The following is a 19,092-nucleotide window of genomic DNA, read 5'->3' on the forward strand; positions in this document are numbered from 1 at the left end:
TTGGGAATCAAACAGATCCCTCTTCAGAACAGTAATTAAAGTTTACTTTACACGTAGGTAACACTCAGTGTCGGACACTATTCTAAAGACTTTATACGTATATTGATTCATTTAATCTTCATACCAACTCTATGAGGAAGGTACTATTATTATGTGATTCTACAAATGAGGAAACTGAGAGACACAAAAGTAATTTGCCCAAGGTCACACAGATAGTGGAGAAGCCAGGATTTGAACACAGAGAATCCAGTATTAGAGTTTGTCTTCTTAACCACTTGGCTATACAGCGTTCCATCTTGGAAATTTGAGGCTGCCTCTTTTCGTATGGAGCCAAGATCTGCTTCCCCACTCTCTTCCTGTGCTATTTGTGTACATATTTGTCTCCTCAACTGGACTTGGGGCTTTCTAAGGGTAAGAGATAAGTTTTTAATCTCTGTGTCTATCCTTGCCATCCAGAACTGACTTTTTCATAATAAGTGTTCCACACAAGATAATAAGTATTCCACACAAAGCAGACATTTCAAGAATTTGAAAAAAATTATGTACCAAAATGTTTGATAATGGTACAGAAGATCAAAATAATTAAGAGATTTGTTTTAAAGCCTTAAAGTGCAGTAAATTCAGCATAAAGAGAGTTATCCAGGGTGTTAATTGACAGCACATTTTCCCACAGGACCAGGGCTCAAGTAAAATTTCTTGTCTGGTCTTAAACAGACCTCATCAAACTCTGTATTCTTTGTGTCACAAATACAAGAAAATTATTTCTATGCGGGAGGAAGCATCCTTAGCATTTTCCCTTGGTATTGGACAATGCAGTTCTTGTTTTTGAAGTAACCTCTGTCTTCAGCAAGTTCCCTTGAGGCTTGGCTTTGCCTAATAAATTCATCTTCACTTAGTTCTTTGGAATGCTTACTATAAGCCCAAATGACCCATAACTGGTAATATATTTTACAAAGCACCTAGTTCTTGCTCCTGGTTCTTTGACCTTAGGAATAAACTGACATGATTTTCTTACTGATTGTAGCTGGATGGTGATTTTATAAAGAGCTCATCAGACCTGCCCTATGCTTGTAAGCCATTTAAATGCCAAACCTCTGTTAGAACCAATTTCTCTTATTTTTGTGTAAAGTTTATAATTGTAAAATACTCATCAAAAAGTAAGGTTTAAATGCAGAAAGTTTTACTTAATACTACAGAAGTCAAAGCAATGAATTAGGAGTTAAGAGGTAGTGATTTTCGTCTCACACTTTCCAGTGATTAGCTATGTGACTAGCTGGGTGACCCTGAGGAAATCATAATGGGGTAATTTTCCTTATTAACAAAACCAGAGAGTGAAATTAGATAATATCTTTCCAATTCTTTTAATCTAGTCTCCAAGTTACAATAAACCCCTCCTCCTTGAATTCTTATCACTACCACTTTCCACCAAAGATCTTTACAGTGAGAAATACAAATTTTGATCTGTTCTTTTGGTCAGTAAAGAATGACAGCCTTGCAGCTGAAGAGTTTGTTGAAACTTTCAGGAAGGAGTTGATTGGTGTCACATGTGCAAATTTACATTCTACATTGTACATTTCAGAGCCGCATAAGCTGACCTGAGAATTAAAAGTTACGAAAAGTTTCCTTTCTCTACTGGTGACTTTTTGAATGATCCCAACATTGCTTGCATGCTCGTGGTCCCTAAGGAGCCTTCTGACTTGACTCTGTTTCTTTGCAGTTGTAGTAATATCACTCTTCTGCCTGCAAACTGACGCTACTGACCTTCACATGTTCTCCAAATCTTTGCTACTCAAAGTGTGACTGTAGACCAGCAGCATCAGCCTCACCTGGGAGCATGTTAGGAAAGGTGACCTACAGAATCAGAAACTGAAGTTTAACAAGATCCCCAGGTGATTTGTATGCACATTAATATGTGAGATGGACGCTCTAGATCTCTGATTGCTGAAAGTTCCTCTCTCTTAAAATCTCAGAGTGTTCTGTTTAATGTAGTGCTACCTGAATCAAAACATACTGATACACTAGAAACGCAGATCCTTGTGGTTAATTCCTTCACTCAAACAGTGAGTGTGTGGTGGGGAGAGGAGGTGTAGCTTGATTTTCAGCACATCCTAGGATGCTAGTTTCTCAAGCTGGCACAGGCCCACAGCAAAATTTGGGCTTTGATGCATTAGGAATTAATCGACTCAAGTTGCACAAAGAGAAGCATATCCAAGCAAGTGCAATTGTGTAGGCAAGCTGTGTGCGAGAGGGTCAATGACCTGATCCAGTGCTTTACAGCGAAGATTAGAGCTGAAGCACCAATCGGAATTTATGTGGCAATTAAAAACCATTCTCACTCCTCCCCCCATGTCGTAAAACGTTTGGTTGTTTATCAACTAACCTTGTAGGGTATTATTATGTTCCCTCTCTTGTGATCCATCAGGCGCGTTCTGACTCCTGTGCTGAATGAGGAAAGAACAATGGGAAAGCTGCTCTGTAGCTAATGGGGTCCTTTCTTTGGTGTCCTCTTGCCTCCAGTTCCAGATTTATCTTTCCTTTCCTTTTTATCATCACGTTGCCTGATACTCAGTCTCTCCTTGCTGCTTCTGAGCCCTGAACCTAGCTGTCAAGTGTCTGGTGCTTGCTTTTTCTCTCCTACTCCTCATCTTCCTTCCCTCCTAAAACCCACTCTCCATTTTCTCTCAAATTGTGTCATGTTAAATGATTCACAAGACTTGACAGTCTCTTTCCTCTGGAATATCTGAATTTTAGCAACAAAATCCTGTCTTTCTCCAAGTAATTGTCTCTGCTGGAGTCCTTCAAACATCAATACAGGTGAGTGGAGGAGGAGACAATATTGAAAGCAGCCTGTGCTGCCTCTAAAACTCTTGGCCTGGATGTTACCTGTTTGTACTCCATCCGAGGGTCTCATGGGGAAGTTGGTGGGGAACCTTGGTGGGGAAGCTAGCCTCCCAGGAAACTGGTGAATGAGGCTGAGAAGCCGCTCAGAGGCCCACAGGGGTGGACCGCTCTCCCTCTGACCGCTGCTGAGGCTCGCCTGACATAAGTATTTGTTATTTCCATTCACAACCTAGAGATGGTTGGTGTGTGCTTCTTCCTTTGTTCACAGCAGGAGAAGGGCTCCGGGGTCTGGTGAAAGACTTTTTGTGCGGGCAGTGTGTTGACATGTGCTGCTCCTTGGTCGGGACTCTGGGGTTCATGGAAACAGGCCTTGTCTGCCTTTGCTCTACAAAGCCATGTTGCCTCCAGTAAGTTTGTAACCTTGTGTAGATTAATTGGGATCTCAGTCTAATCTTACAGTGAAGCTGTTTGTGGCTTCTGCCTGCCGTCCTCTGGCCCATCTGAAGTGCTAAAGTCTTTAGTCTTGAAAGAGAACTCTTCAGCCTTGTGTGTGATAAATTTCTAAAATGCCCACATAGTTAAAAGATAATTGATGTTTATGGAGCAATTATACTATGTTGAGTAATATCTGAATTATTTGACACAGATACCGTATGAAGCAAGTACTACCTTTCTTACTTTATAACTAAAGAAACTGAGAGAGATTTAAAATTTTGCCTGGAATCACAGGGCATGGTGGAGTGGTTTTTCTCAGCCACATTGTTTCGCTGCAAAGTTCATGCTCTAAAAATCTATGCCACTCAAATAACAATATGGTTTAATGCATGTTTTCTCTGTTAGTGTAGAATACTTTCTTCTGATTACACTAGTTATGATTATACAAGTTACATTAACACATGACAACAAAAATTCTTTTTTTATATTGAAGTAGATAGTCAGTTACAATGTGTCAATTTCTGGTGTACAGCATAATGTCCCAGTCATGCATATTTGTGTGTGTGTGTGTGTGTATATATATATATATATATATATATTCATTTTCATATACTTTTTCATTAAAGGCTATTGCAAGATACTGAATATAGGTCCCAGTGCTATACAGAAGAAATTTGTTGTTTATCTATTTTTGTATAGTGATTAACCTTTGCAAATCTCAAACTCCCAAATTTATCCATTCCCATACCCTTTCCCCTGGTAACCATAAAATAATTTACTACTTTTGCAAGTCTGTTTCTGTTTTGTAGATGAGTTAGTTCATTAGTGTCCTCTTTTTGTCTTTTCTTTTTTTTAGATTCCACATATGACTGATTTCTTTCTTTCTTTCTTTCTTTCTTTCTTTCTTTCTTTCTTTCTTTCTTTCTTTCTTTCTTTCTTTCTTGCTTTCTGGCTTATTTCACTTAGAATGATGATCTCCAGGTCCATCCATGTTGCTGCAAATGTCATTATTTTATTCTTTTTAATGGCTGAGTCATATTCCATTGTATAAATATACCACAACTTCTTTATTTAGTCATCTGTCGATGGGCATTTAGGTTGTTCCCAAGTCTTGGCTGTTGTATATAGTGCTGCTGCAAACATTGCAGTGCATGTAGCTTTTCAAAATAGAGTTCCCTCTGGATATATGCCCAGGAGTGGGATTGCTGGATCATACGGTAAGTCTATTTTTAGTTTTTTGAGGAATTTCTGTACTATTTTCCATTATGGCTGCACCAAACTACATTCCCACCAGCAGTGTAGGAGGGTTCCTTTTTCTCCACAGCCTCTCCTGCGTTTATCATTTGAGGACTTTTGAATGATGGCCATTCTGACTGGTGTGAGGTGATACCTCTTTGTAGTTTTGATTTGCGTTTCTCTGAAAATCATTGATCATTTTTTCATGCACCTACTGGCCATTTGTATGTCTTTACGACAACAAGAATTTTTAGTTCACATTATTTCAGCTCTCTCCAGGGTCTGTCCTCATTCAGTTCTTCACCTGCTCACCTCTGGTATGAAAAGTTATCAAGAAGGTGGCTTATGCTGTGAGGAACCCTTTCCTTGCTCTTTCTTGTTTTTATTTTTGTAAGCAGTTATACCCTTCATCCAAGACTAATAATGTAGTTTATTTTAAATGATTCATTTGGCTTGGGGACTACTTGAATATTTTTATTGGATACGTTTCTTAATAAACACATTTAAAGGAAACAAAGGATCTACTTTGTCCATTCAAAAAATATTTGAGTTTCTACTTTTTTTTTGGTAAGGCCCCGTGTTGTGAGATACGGGGCATGTGATGTTCAGTCCAAAGTTCTGTGGCCAGGTGTGATGGTTAGTTTGATGTGTCAACCTGACTGGGCCACAGGGTGTGTGGCCCCCTGTGTCTGTGAGGGTGTTTTTGCATGAGATTAACTATTTGAATCAGTAGACTGAGTAAAGCAATAGCACCCCTAATGTGGGTGGGTCTCACCCAGTTAATTGAAGACCTGCTACTGCCTGGCTGAGGTGAACCTCGGTCTTTTCCTGCCTTTGGATTCAAACTGAAAATGGAAACATTGGCTCTTCTTAGGTTTTGAGCCTGACAGCTTTTGGTCTGAAACTACACCGTTGGCTTTCTGGGTCTCCATCTTGCAAATGCAGCTCTTGCGGCTTTTCAGCCTCCATACTCACATGAACCAATTTCTTATAATGAATTTCTCTCTGTGTATACATGCAGGTATATCTCAGAGACGTTGCAGGTTCAGTTCTGGACTACTGCAATAAAGCAAATATCGCAGTAATGTGAGTGACATGAATTTGGCTTTTCCAGTGCATATAAAAGCTGTGTTTACACTCTACTATGGTCTATTAAGTGTGCAATAGCATTATGTCTAAAGAACAATGTATATAACCTTAATTAAAAATATTTTATTGCTAAAAAAAAATGCTAGCTACCATCTGAGCCTTCAGCGAGTTGTAGTATTCTTTTTGTTGGTGGAGGTTTTGAAAAAGTTTCAAGAATTACCAAAATATAACATAGAGACACGAAGTGAGAACCGCTGTTGGAAAAATGACACTGACAGACTTGCTTGACGTAGCATTGCCACAAAACTTCAATCTGTAAAAACATGCAGTGTTTGTGAAGTGTAATAAAGCAAAATGCAATCAAATGAGGTGTGCCTATATATACACATATATATATTCTCCTGTTGGTTCTGTTCTCCTGAGAACCCTTGCTAATACACCAGGTGATACCAAACACAACTTTTAAACACATCTCTTTCTTTTGTTTCCCCCAGTTTTGGGAGAAATAATTGACATACATCTCTGTAGAAGTTTAAAGTGTACAGCATGATTGTTTGCTTTACATACATTGTGAAATGAGTACCACAATAGGCTGAGCCAACATCTGTCTCATTTGGATAGAATAACAAGAGAAGAAAACGATTATCCTTGTGGTGAGAACTCTTAGAGTGTACTCTCTTAACAACTTTCCTGTGTACTGTACAGCAGTGTTAACTGTAGCCACCATGTTACACGTCACATCCCTAGTGCTTGTTCATCTTGTAACTGGAAGTCTGCACCTTTTGATTACCTTCCTCCAATCCTCGCTTCCCTCACCACACCTCTGGGAACTGCAATTCTGATCTCTTTCTCTATGAGCTTGGCGCTTTTGTTTTGTTTTGTTTTTTCTTTCTGTGGGAAGTATCTGCACTTGGAAGATAGATGAGATGAATTCCAGTAGGTTTTGTTTAATGAATCCTATAGATATAAGTCACTGACTAAATCAGTCTGAGGAAAAGTATGATATCAATAATGGTTGGCCAGACTTCAATCAATCCATTGGACAAAAACCTCTTCTTAGGGACTTTTTGTGAGAGTTGTGACAAGTCTGAAAATGGAATACAGTATTTCCATTGTTTTATGAGCTTCAAAAGAAAGGAAGATGTTAAATGCCAACTGCCAGGCCCCAGAGGAACAGTTACTGTTGACTAACTGATTGCGCGGCCAAGTCCTCTTTTGGTTGGGAGAGAGAATTTCATATGCCTCTGTGTGTGGCTGTGGCAGGCTTTCTCTATAAGAAATACAGAAAAGGAAATGCTGTGTTTCTTACGGGTTGGGAGGTTGATGTTTCTAATAAACATAGGCTCTTCCCTCTCAGAATCTTTAATCTCATTCTGGTATTTTTTTTTAATTGAGTGGGATTCACATAATACAATGTTAACCATTTTAAAGTAAACAATCCGGTGGTATTTGGTATATTCACAATGTAGTGTGACCATCATCTCTGTCCAGTTCTGAGCATTTTCATCACCCCAAATGGAAGTCCTGTACACCTTAAACAATAGCTTCTTGTTCCTTCCTCCTTCCCATAGCCCTATTCTAATGTGGCTTTTAGATAATTCTCTTTTTACAAGGAAAAATGATCAGAATAGAATTCAAGTAGAATAATTGAAGGATTAAATTCAACTTATGGGTGGTTTCAACATTTATCATGCATGCTTATGGAATTCTTGGATAAAGAAATAAATCCATATGTGAATCCAACACTCTTCACATCATGGGAAGATGTGAGCTTTTGAGAATTTCTCAACAACCCCTGGTAAGACAGGCAGGCTTCAGTTGGAACAGCTCTGTCAAGTTCTCCCAAGATGAAAACACGGGGAGCAATACCCTTTTGGCCCCCCGCCGTTGGCCGTATTGCGGCTGTCAGACAAGCCGGCACCCTGCACACAAGCTTCAGCATCGAATCCGGCTGCTTTCCAGCCCTTTGGCTTTTGATTAATACAGAACCGACAGAGCTGGTAGTGGATTCTGTGTGAGGGCTGCTTTCTGTTTCTGACAGACACCTCCCACGGTCTTTTCTCCTTAGCCATCGGATTTCTGAGCTGAGTTTTGGTTCACTATCTGTGTGTCTCTCTTTTCTCAGTTTTAAATATTCTTTTCAAAACCATCAGACATTTGACTGCAGAAAGTCACAGGCCTTTAAATACACGTGGGTGCTTGAATATGATGAAGTCATTGCTCCATTTCCAAGTTGAAGTGGTTGGGAATAGATGAGGGATGTCCTTTTATTTGCCGCATTATTCACCCTAAGTGTTAGGGGCACTTTGTGGTTAGCGGCAGTTTTCATAGAAAAAGAGGAAGAATGTTGTCGGGAAGTGGGAAGTGCCCACTCCAGAAAACTGTTTCTTGAAGGTTAGCGGGGGAAGCAAGTTTTCGTCACAGGCCTGTGGGATGGACTTGTAACTCCTGATCCTCTCTGCTGAGATGTACATTAAACCCATCCATCTCACAGTGGTGTTTGGTCAGGGCAGGGCAGGTTCCTGCCTTGTAGGGCTGCGCATGTTGTACACTCTGCATCTCAAGAGAGAATTGATGTCAGTAGATTTGAAAACCACTAAAGGTATTTATAGTCCATCCCTTAAGCAATTGAAATCTCCCTTGTAATTTCAGTCTGGCTGTTTTGGTTCTGCTCTCTGGGAAGAGTAAGGCAAATGGTTCTTCTTCATTGCCAGTCTTTCAGACGTAGGAAGGTGGAAGTCACGTCCTCTGAGGTCTCCTGCTGGTGTGGCCTAAGCGGTGAGGATGGAAGAAGGACCACTTCCCTCACTGCTGTTCTCCTAGGGCCACTTAGGGCGGCATGGCCTTCATCTTAGCCACATCTGGTGTTGACTCACCCCTACTGGGTAGTCAAGTGGAACTTAAAAATCTTTGTTTCAGTGTGTATTGATAGTGATATTTCTGGCTTTTCCATGGTATTTTACAGTTTACAAAATACTTTCATACATTTCATTTGATATCAACAGTAATTCTGAGGCAAGAAGTATGGTTATTATTGTACGCATCTTATCAACAAGGAAGCTATGAGAACTTAGATGGCTTGGTCAGTATCAGCCGCATATCCAGTGCTAAAAGAAAACGGTCTTTGTGAGTCTCTAACTTTTTAAAAAAAATCATCAATCTGGCTTAGGAAACTATTGTTCAGGTTAGGTTCCCCCATCTTGCACTTGTCCATTTGATTTTCTGGAACTAAAAATACCTTATTGGGTTTTAATGACAATAATTTTGCGAGGGGATAACAGCAAGGAAACAGATCTGTATTTTCCAGCATCTGCCTTAAAATTTAATTGAGGGAAAAACAATATTTGTCTATCTCTAGTATTTGTTCTTATTCTATTTACTGAGATTGCAAGATTGCAACAAAGGTGGCACACTGTAACTGTAGGTCCTTTTCTTCTTCTTTTAATCTGGGCACTTGAACTTATTTAAATAATTGATGGACTCACTTTCATTTCCTTCCTTTGTGTTTTCATTTCTTTCCATCCAGGTTTGTTCTACCTTTTTGAATTTAAAAGTATCATCTGCATTAAAAGACACTAGCTGTGACACCTCTTACCAAATACCTCGTATTCCTGCAGAATTCCACTTTTGTTTCCCTCCTTTTCCCCTTCATTCCAATCACTCTCATGATACTCTCACCATCACATTCATGGCTTTTCATATAAGCGTATATTTTCCTTCCATACAGTATGTAATTATAATACTTAACTACATTCAAATGTGACAACGTACCAAGTACATTATGATAACAAGCATAGGTACATAGGAAAAAGCCAAAGCTTTAAGAATTTTAGGGTGGTTTTAGGATTATTATAGGATTGAACATTTATGTTGTTAGGTGAAACAGTAGAGAAATTGGGAGGGTTTTTAGTCTCATTTTAAAAATAATTCACTTGGTGTGATTCGGAAGAAAATTGAGATGATAAAAGATCATCCTGAGATGATAAAAGGTCACCTGTGGGAAAACTATTTGCTGTATTTGGAGACTGAAGATAAGTCTTAAAGAACAAAAGGCCATGCTTTCAGGCGCTTGGATTTAAACTCTAGCTTCTAAATTTGGGGCAAAACTGAAACTCTGAAGTTTGTTTTGGCTCCAGAAATGTTCAGTTTTGCAAAGTCTGTGGGTTTCTTGTTGTCTACCTCTAACTTCCACATCCATTACAAGAAAAGGAGAGGAGCATTTTGTTGTATTCTTACCTTGACTGACTAATTTAGGAAAAAATGTGAATTCCTCAGAAAAGAATGAATACTCCTGAGTTAAGGGAGGATATCGTTGCAAATGTCGCTACCAAAAATTGAGGACGTGAAATTTTATGTGGATAAATGGCTGCACATCAACAGTCTGCATCGCAAGAGTGGTTCCATGAGACACCCTGAGTTCTTGTGTGGAATATTGCGTTCCTTTTAGATGAGCCCGAGCAGTTTCTTGCTTTAATGTTTTGTTTAATGTGGCTGATAATTGGTGGAAAGCTCTTAAAATCAAAGCATCTACTACTTGAAAATGGTCTTCTATTGTAAATATACTTTATGACAGATATACTTTACAAGGTAGGTGCAGTTTGATTAATCAACTTAAATGCTTCACTTACTCCTTAGAGAAATCAGAGCAGATGTGGAAATGGCTTCAGTCTGTGCCCTTTTCCATAGTTAAGGCGACTGCACTGTAACACTGTAATGGATTTCGTTCTCTTGAAGTGTTTGTGTCATGCATCTCTACTCAGGGCTTCCAACAGACTTGACATCTCTATTAAGAGAGGAAGTCAAAATGCAGCAAACTGAAAACAAATGACAATAATAGAGAATGATAATAGTGAAGAAAAATAGGCCACATTTTGAGTTCTTATTTTAAAAAAATGTTCTTATAAAACAAATTCAGAGAATGCCTGTGATACAATCCTTGCAGGTCTGGTGGCTGCCTTTGGCCCAGGGGAAGAGCACAGCCTCTCACAAGACGGGGAGGAGAGGAGGATGGTGGTGCAGGTGACCTTGTCTGTAAGCAGCAAACCGCCTTGATAATAGTGTGTGCGGCATTCACTTGGAATTTTGCTTGAAGAACACATGTAATATGTACTTTCTCTCTCAGAATTTTGTTTTTTTTTTTACAAGAAAAGTCAAAATGCCGCAGTGCTGTGAAAGGAGAAAAACACAGTGTAAATAAAATTCTCTAATTCTGGGGAAGCCATTGTCCATTTATCTCCACTTAGACATCCTGACTAGCTCACAAGCCTCTGCTTCTTCATAATTCTACTAATGACTCAGGTTTCCTCCAGCCCTTCCCTCTCCCTCACCTCCTGCTTCTGATGGCTATTGATTCCTTTCTCCATAATGCATCGGAGTGGTATCCAGTAGGACATTCTAATTTGATGCGGAATCTGAGCAGTCATGCTTCAGGGACTTCCCTGTACACGTCCCTTACTTGCTCTGCTCCCTCTCTCCCCGCTTTGCCCCAGATTTGTATTTACAGGAGCTCATGGGCCCTTCTGCAAGCTGCTTCCACTCCCTCACCCCTTTATCGCTGCAAGTACTGCCACACTGTTCGTTTCAAACGACGCTTGGAGGCCAGTTTGCTGGAGTGTGCAGCAAGTTGAATTGCCTCTGCTTCCTGCCATTCGTGTGACAGATAGTGCCATAAAGTGGATGTGACGCGGTTATTAGGCTGCGATTCGGTGCACACTGAGCTGTATTGATTGGTGTTGGTTCAGTGCTTGCTACACATTTTATCAATTGACCTTCCAGATTGTGTCCAGCCTTTGCTTCTTTTACCTCTGATTCTACTTTATCTCTACTTTTGTGGCTCCTAATTTTCCTTTGGTTGATTTCTCCTGGTATTTCTTTAGTTTTCCATTACCCAGACAGGCTTTTCTAATGAAACCATATTTTCCCCTCAGCACACTTATTTACTTATTTATTTATTTAGCTGGGTTGGCCTTCATTATTCTGACCTATCACTTCTGTCCTTTGAGTTCCCAGGTTCTAAAATATTTCTGAGGGCACACTGAAGAACTTTTCCAGAACTTTCCAGGCCCTCAGACTGACTGTCAGGGCTCAGCAGAGGGTGATTTGCTTGCATCAGTCTGTAGCTGATAACAGGGCACCGAGGAAGGGAAGGGAGGGAAGGAGGATGGAGAGCTCTAGCTGCAGTTGCTCTCCATGACAGGCAGCAGGCAGCTGGTGTTCTCTGAGCAAGGCCACCTTTCCGTTTTTGAAGTTCGTTCTTTTTTATTGTTGTTGTTGTTCTGGGAAGATCCTTTTCTTCAAATGTTTATACAAAAATATTAGATAATTAAACAAAGGTAGATGTGGAAAGTAAGAACTTTGGCTGCAGGTGGGGGGAAGGAGGACATGAAGAAAAAGGTAGAGGGTAGGAAATGAGAAAGGAGAAAATGTACAGAAAATGACAAGAGAAGAAGGGGCAAAGTTATTTGAGAAGGTGGAGAACAGAGACAGATGTGCTGCCTGTGTAGGAGGCTTAATGGATTTGTGTTATGAATGGATATAAATATATGTATATATGTGTATATATATACATAAAGAAGGTATTGGGGTGACAGTGAAGGTGAAGAGGGGAGAGGCTGACAAAGTAAATGTTAGAAGAATTAAATTAACATATTTTTATAGATTGTGAACCCATCAGGAAGAGTAAACGTTTAATACACTGCTGAGTACCTTGTCAAGTGCTGTATAATTAATAATAATTACAGATGCTATTGTAAAAAAAAATCACAGGAAAATTTGTGTTCCTTGAGCAACTGTGTTGTGACACTGAATTGTCTTTGAACAGCAATTTTCCAAGAGTTTGCTTCTTAGGTTTGTTGCTTTTTATTTCCCATAGAAGCAGGAGTTAAATAAAATCTGTGACCACCTTTTGTCTTGGACATGAAGCAGACCTTGTTTGACCATTTTGTTTGAAAGAATCTGAGATTTTTAGTGATGGTTTTTGTTTAACAGGAACCATGTTGGTTGTGCAAAGCAATTGCCATCTGAATACTTTTTACTGGCCCAAATGCAACTAATACATCTTTTGAAGACCCACATCTGCTCATCAGAAATTAATTTCTGAGTCAAAATTGCTGAGTACCAACCTCAACACAGTGGAAGAGGAGTGCACGTCCTGAAGCTGAAGTGTGTTTTGTTTTGTTAGGAAGCACTTCCGACTAAGACTGAAAGTAGTCCAGGGAGAAAGGCAGTGTGCCTTGTGTCTGTCACAACACCATACATACCTGAAGCTTTTATTTTTCAATGACCAGTCTAGCTGTATTTGTAAAAACATATATTTTTCTAGTCCTTCATAATGTCCCTATGAAGTGGTTAAGAGAGAGTCCCTACTTTATTAATTGAGAGAACTTTAACCTCCTGTCTCGCTGAGTATTCCATATCAAGGGGTCCACATGGGAAGCTGGAACATCATTGGATGACACAGGTATTTCCTAGTGTTTTGGGGGATTAGGGGAATCCTTGGGGTCTGTAGGCCCAGAACACCTTCTCAGTGTACTCATGCTTGGGACAGAAATGGTTAGGGCTACTTCAAGGGTCTTTCTTGACCTGGGCCCTTGGCCAGCTTCTCACTTGGCACTCTCCTTTCCTACGATGGGCATGAAAGAGAGGATTCATTTTATCCCCTTCTTCCAGTTAGCACCTCAAGAAAAGAATGGGGTGGCACCAGCTTTATTCTTGTTCCTGAGTTTGCTTACAACTGCACTCATTTGTTGTGTAGTTTTGTCAATTTGAAGAACTTTTTCATGTCCTTTAAGCCATTCCATTTTTTTTCTAATTAGATTCATTTTATTAATGATAGTTATCCTAATTTCCAGTTCATTCTTGTCTTAGTCTATTCTGGCCGCTATAACATAATAACATACTCTGAGTGCCATAAACAACAAACATTTCTTCTTCATAGTTCTAGAGACTGGAAGTCCAAAATCAGGGTGCTGGTATTGTTGGGTTCTTGGCAAAGGCCTAAACCATTCCGGTTTAGTGTTGGCCATAATGACCTCTTTTGCCCTTGAAACTGCAGACAAACAATCTTTCTTAATGTGTGGGAACATGGATGCCATACCGTTTCCCCCCAGCAGTTTGACTGAGATATAATTAACATATAACATGATATTAGTCCAAGGTGTGCAACATCATAATTTGATGAATGTATATACTGCACATGCCATATTGCTGAACTTGACAATCTGTCATCAGATCTGATTTGTGGAGAGCTGAGGCTTAGCAAAAAATGGTTTAGGACATCTAGGCTGTGTCTTCTTATGCAAAAGTGCCCTGCAAGGGCCGGATCATAGAACATCTGCACCTTGGGAAGGCGCCCACTGACTCACCACAACACACAAGGAGGAGTTTCAAACTTACATGAGTGGCTTGTTTTCACTCAGTCTGGAGAGTCGGGCATATGGGGCTGCTGAGGAGAGGTTAGAGGCTATCATTAACAAGGCCCACCAGGTTTTTCCTTCCTTAAACTGCCACTCCATGTTCAACAACTGGACTCAGCCCTGCTAAGGAACACATGGGATGGCAGTTCAACACTTAGGTCCACGGCCTTCATTCAAACTAGTCTGAGGACTTACAGGCTAAAGGCTTTCTGAAGATCACTCTTCAACTCATTTTAGTCACAAGAAACTTAATCTTGATAAAACTAGATCACCACATGGGTTCTTTCTTGCCTTTATGACCAAAGTCCTCAGGTTCACGTGTGAGCAAATGACTACTAAGTAAGTGTCATTCAGACCAGAGAGTGCGATGTTCTCAAGCTGTAGCTTTTAATTTCACTTACATTTTCTCACCGGGCACTGCAGTGGTTAAAATGGAATTTGGTCAGAGTCATTTCGCAATAATGAGGGAATACTGGTGAAGGCCTGGCTGTTGCTTGCTTTATAGTTGGATCCACATCCCAAGGTATTATTAGAATCTATGGAAGAAAAATAGTCAAAAGACAAATAAAAGAGATTTGTATTTTTCTTTAGTAGTATTAATATAACATTGCTATTGCTCTTTTACATCAAAACTATTTTTTAATAAGTGATAACATGATTACTAGTTAATGCATTTTTATTGCTGAGATAAATAATTCCTTCTATTGTGGTGAGAGCACTCCTGTGGGTTACATTCACTCCAAATATGATATCACAACACTGAAATGGTGGGTTGGAATCCTACTAAGAAAGTTTCTATATCAGTTCTGTAAAGAAAAGACAGATAGTGATAGGCCTCTGAATTCTTTCCAGATCTAGAGAACATCTTTAGTAAATGTGAAGTGGATTCAACAGTAGGATTCAGTATCTTTTGTTTGAAGTCACTGTATTTTGATATTGTATAACATGTCCTGTTGGTAATTGAAAATGCTGTTTAGGAGTTAATTTCACTCGATGCCATGGCTCAAACACACTCATAACATCACAGTTGTTTAAAAACTATGATGCTTTCCCAGGGGTTGTGATGGAGTCCTTAGGTTTTCTTATGGAAGAAATGTAACAGTGCTTCTCACATTGTTTTTGATTTGAAAAAATTATCTCTACAACATAAAGTATTATGGAAGTTAATTTTAGGTGTAACTTGGCAGGCCATGGTGCCCAGATATTTGGTCAAATATTCTGGATGTTTCTGTGAAGGTGTTTTTTGGATGAGATTAACATTTAAAGTGGTGGACGTTGAGTGAGGCTGATTGCCCTCCACAATGTGCGTGGGTCTCATGCCATCAGTTGAAGGCCTTACTAGAACTAAGATTGACCTCTCCCAACTGAAAAGAGGTTCTGCCAGCAGGCTGCCATTGGACTCAGACTGCAACTCTTCCCTGGTTCTCTGTCGTGCCAACCTACTCTGCAGATTTTGGATTGGCACCTCCATGATCGTCCTAGCCAATTTCTTAAAATCAATCTCTTTCTCTATCTCTTCATCCTATTGGTTGTGTTTCTCTGGAGAACACTGACTAATACCAGTATTCTTAGAGCTGAAAAGAAACTTGAAGTCATCTAACCGGCTGCTTTTGTTAATTATGAGGAAAAGTGATGTCCAGAGAAACAAAGTGACTTTCCTCAATGACCCAGCTAAGTAATTGCACTTCCCACACATCATATTTATTGTGTATATGAATAAAGCAACACCCAAAGAAGCAGGTTGTAACAGAATCTATACCTATAGGTGACTATCTAGATTTTTAATAAAAGGACTTCAGTTTTCAGAGGGTAGATTTGAGGAGCAATTAAACAGAGCTTACCACCTAGTACAATTTGCTTGGCTATCCTTAAATTTAGCCTAATAATCAGTGTCTGTCCTTGAGGAAGAGTGAAATATTAGAGAATGTTAACCCACAAAAAACTCTGACCTAATTCAGAAATGCCTTCAATGAAGTTAAAAAAACAATTACTCCAAGTATGTATCTTGGGGAACTGGCTCCATTTCAATTTATTCAGGGTTCTTAAAGCATCTAAAAAAGTATGCTTTAAAATCCCATTTCAATTATCTTTAATAAGATCTACTTGTCTGATATAGATGCAATATGAGAGACAGAGCAAAAAAATACTTTCCTTTCTAAATAATTCTTTCTAAAACAATTATAGTGCATTTTATTTAAGCCACTCCAGGGTGGTGAGTCTTATTTGTCATTTTAACTTCCTTCTGTCTCAGGAAGAACACAGGTATAATATCTCTTGGCTCCTAAATGATTTCTGTAATGAATATCTGATGGTGGAACCTTGTTAATAACACTATGACAAAAAGTATTTTTGCCCTAATCTCAAGGTTATATCTTTGGGAGTAACTTGGCTCTTTTTCGTACATGGTTAATTTTTTTTTACTTTTCATTTTTAAATAACTTTATATGTATAAAACATTGCAAAAATAGTACAAATAATTCCCTTAAACTCTTAATCCAGATTCTCCCAAATGTTAACACATCTGCTTTTTCTCTCTTTCTCTCTGTATTGATTTCTCTCTTTATTTATATGTGTATTTTTTTTCAGGGTAGATTGAGAATAAGTTGCTGACATAAAGCTCCTTTTAACCCTAAACACTTCCTAAAGCAAGGACATTCTCTTACAGAATAAAAGCATGATTATCAAAATCAGGGAATTAACCTTGATGTAGTATTTTAATCTAATCTGTATATTCAAATTTCACCATTTGTCCCACTAATGTTCTTTACAGTAAAAAATAAAAAAAAGCAAAAGGCATTTCTAGTTCAGTATCCAAATGATTAAGTTTTTAAGTTTAACATTTATGACAAGTCAAAGTTTAAAGGTTTGCATGGAAATTAGCAATCTCCCTTCTCCTCTACTCCAATCCTACTTCTCGCAAATACATCAGAATCAACATGAACATGTTTGTTTAGCATTGTCTTTACTCTCACTTATACACATGTGAAGTGTACTTACTGCTTTTTGGTTTTGTGAAAATTAGGAAGTTTACCACATACATTAATACACAGCATGGCTTTTTCATTTAATTGTAGATTAGGAACATCCTTTGAGAAAAACAGATTTATGTAATTCTGTTTTGCTTGTTTTTAAAGTTCTTTTTAATTAAGGTAATACGTGCATATTGTTAAAGGCAAACGAAAGGCTCATAATGAAGAACGCTAGTACTTCCCTCCGCCTGTCTCACTTCTCGTGGAAAACTGCTTCCGCTTATCTTTATCTTACGGATGATTCCATTCCACACCACGAAGGATATCCCTATACTACCATTTCATTCTTCATCATTTTTAGTAGTATTTTATCAAATCCCTTTTATGGTATTTGAGGACCTACCTCTCTCCTCACTGTATTTCCTATACCTACTTTCCAAGTTTTTGATTAAAATATTTTTTGAGTATATATTTTGTAATTATGAAATAACATCATATTTCATGAACTATTGTTCACTGCTAAGTCATATAGTATTTTGTGGCCAAGCTTTTTTTCCTTCTAAAACTTTTTTCCTTGCCGTTTAAAATTGTCTCAAATTTTTTATTTGCTTAATTTGTATGAAACAAATTCTAATTCTTCTCATGCATTCAACAGCTTTTTTTCATCTCTCCAGCAGCTGCTCAATACAGTTATCAGGTGAACTGCTAGATCCTGCATTTTCTCTTTTGGAGCCCTTAATCCACTTGCCCCAGACTAGGCACATTTACTAGGAACTGGTAACATTTCTAGATTCGCTGTACAACTATTGTCTTGGCACATCTGGAGATTATTTTATCCATTCTTTACTGAATTTCCTTTTACCTGGGTCCTCTTTTCCTATTGACCTATTCCCCCATTTTGTTGCTGCACAACTTTCAATAGCTTTCTATACCAGAGTACTTTGCATACAACTTTTTTAGACCTTGCATATCAGTTTATTCTGCTCTCATAGTCAATTGGTTGGCTAGGTATAGAATTTTGGTTGAAAAGTAGTTTCCCACAGAATTCTGAAGTCATTGTTCCCTTGTCTTTTTGCTTCTAATGTTTCTTTTGAAAACTCCAGTGCTGTTTTTATTCCAGATTGTTTGCAAATGATCTATATCTGCTCTCCCAGGAAAGCATTAGATTTTTCTTTTCATCTCTGATGTTCTGAAATGTCATGATTATATATCATACTGTGGTTTATTTTTTATCATTTTTCTGAACTCTCAGTGGGCCTTTTTCAGTCTGGAGAAGCATGTTTTCCAGTCTGGGAAAGCTTAATTTATTATCATTTAAAAATTAACCCCTCTTTTTGCATTTCTTTCTGGAACTCTTGTTAGTTAGATACTAAACTTTCTGGACTGATTGATTGTCTTTTGTGTGTGTATGTGTTTACCTTCTATCTCATATTACACATTTCTCTCTTTTGTTTTATAGTTTGAAATTTTTCCTCAATTATATTTTCAATCCTATTAACTTTTCTATTTCAGCAGTCATTTTTATTTTGTCTTCTTTCCTTTCCGCCTCCCTTCTCCCTTCCTCCCTTCTCCATTCTTCCTTCTCCTTCTTCTTCTCCCCCTTCCTCCTCCTCCCCTCTTTGCTTCTTCCTCCTGATCCTCTTCCTTTTCCTCTTCTTCTAGCACTCTCTTCTTGTTTCATAGATGTGTTTTTTTAATCTTTCAGAGGATAGTAATTTTAGTTTGTTTGTAACTTCACTTTTCACCTACCTTCTGAATTGTTCCTATTTCATTAAAGTTTCTTTCTTTTATGTATTTGCTTTAGCTTGCCTTCCATGTCAGAGCTTTATCTCAATGTCTGGTGATCCTTGGCTGCCTGTTCATGTTAGAGAGTTATGCGGTAGATCAGTGTGCAGAATTTATTGGCTCATGGACTTTATTGTAAGGTGATCAGGGTTTTTTTTTTTTAATTCTTGAGAGTCTATAGAATGTCCATTTCTATTTTCTTGGTCACTCAATTTTTTGATAGACAGATGTTCCAAAATGCCTATATTAGTTATCTATTGCCACATAAAACAGTACCTCAAAACATTGTGGCTTGAAACAACACTTATTACACTGTCTCTGTA

At 38.5% G+C, this 19,092-nt stretch overlaps 1 long non-coding RNA gene across 1 annotated transcript in view; it reads left to right on the top strand.

Moving 5' to 3' along the window:
• Positions 1 to 2,112: 2,112 nt before the first annotated feature.
• Positions 2,113 to 19,092, top strand: part of LOC116658217 — a 365,338-nt gene continuing 348,358 nt past the window's right edge. The window contains exon 1 of the long non-coding RNA XR_004313460.1: positions 2,113 to 2,814. This is a non-coding gene — a long non-coding RNA (uncharacterized LOC116658217). The remainder of the gene's footprint in view (positions 2,815 to 19,092) is intronic.

This window comes from Camelus ferus, chromosome 20 (genome assembly GCF_009834535.1).
Source record: "Camelus ferus isolate YT-003-E chromosome 20, BCGSAC_Cfer_1.0, whole genome shotgun sequence".
Classification (NCBI taxonomy): domain Eukaryota; kingdom Metazoa; phylum Chordata; class Mammalia; order Artiodactyla; family Camelidae; genus Camelus; species Camelus ferus.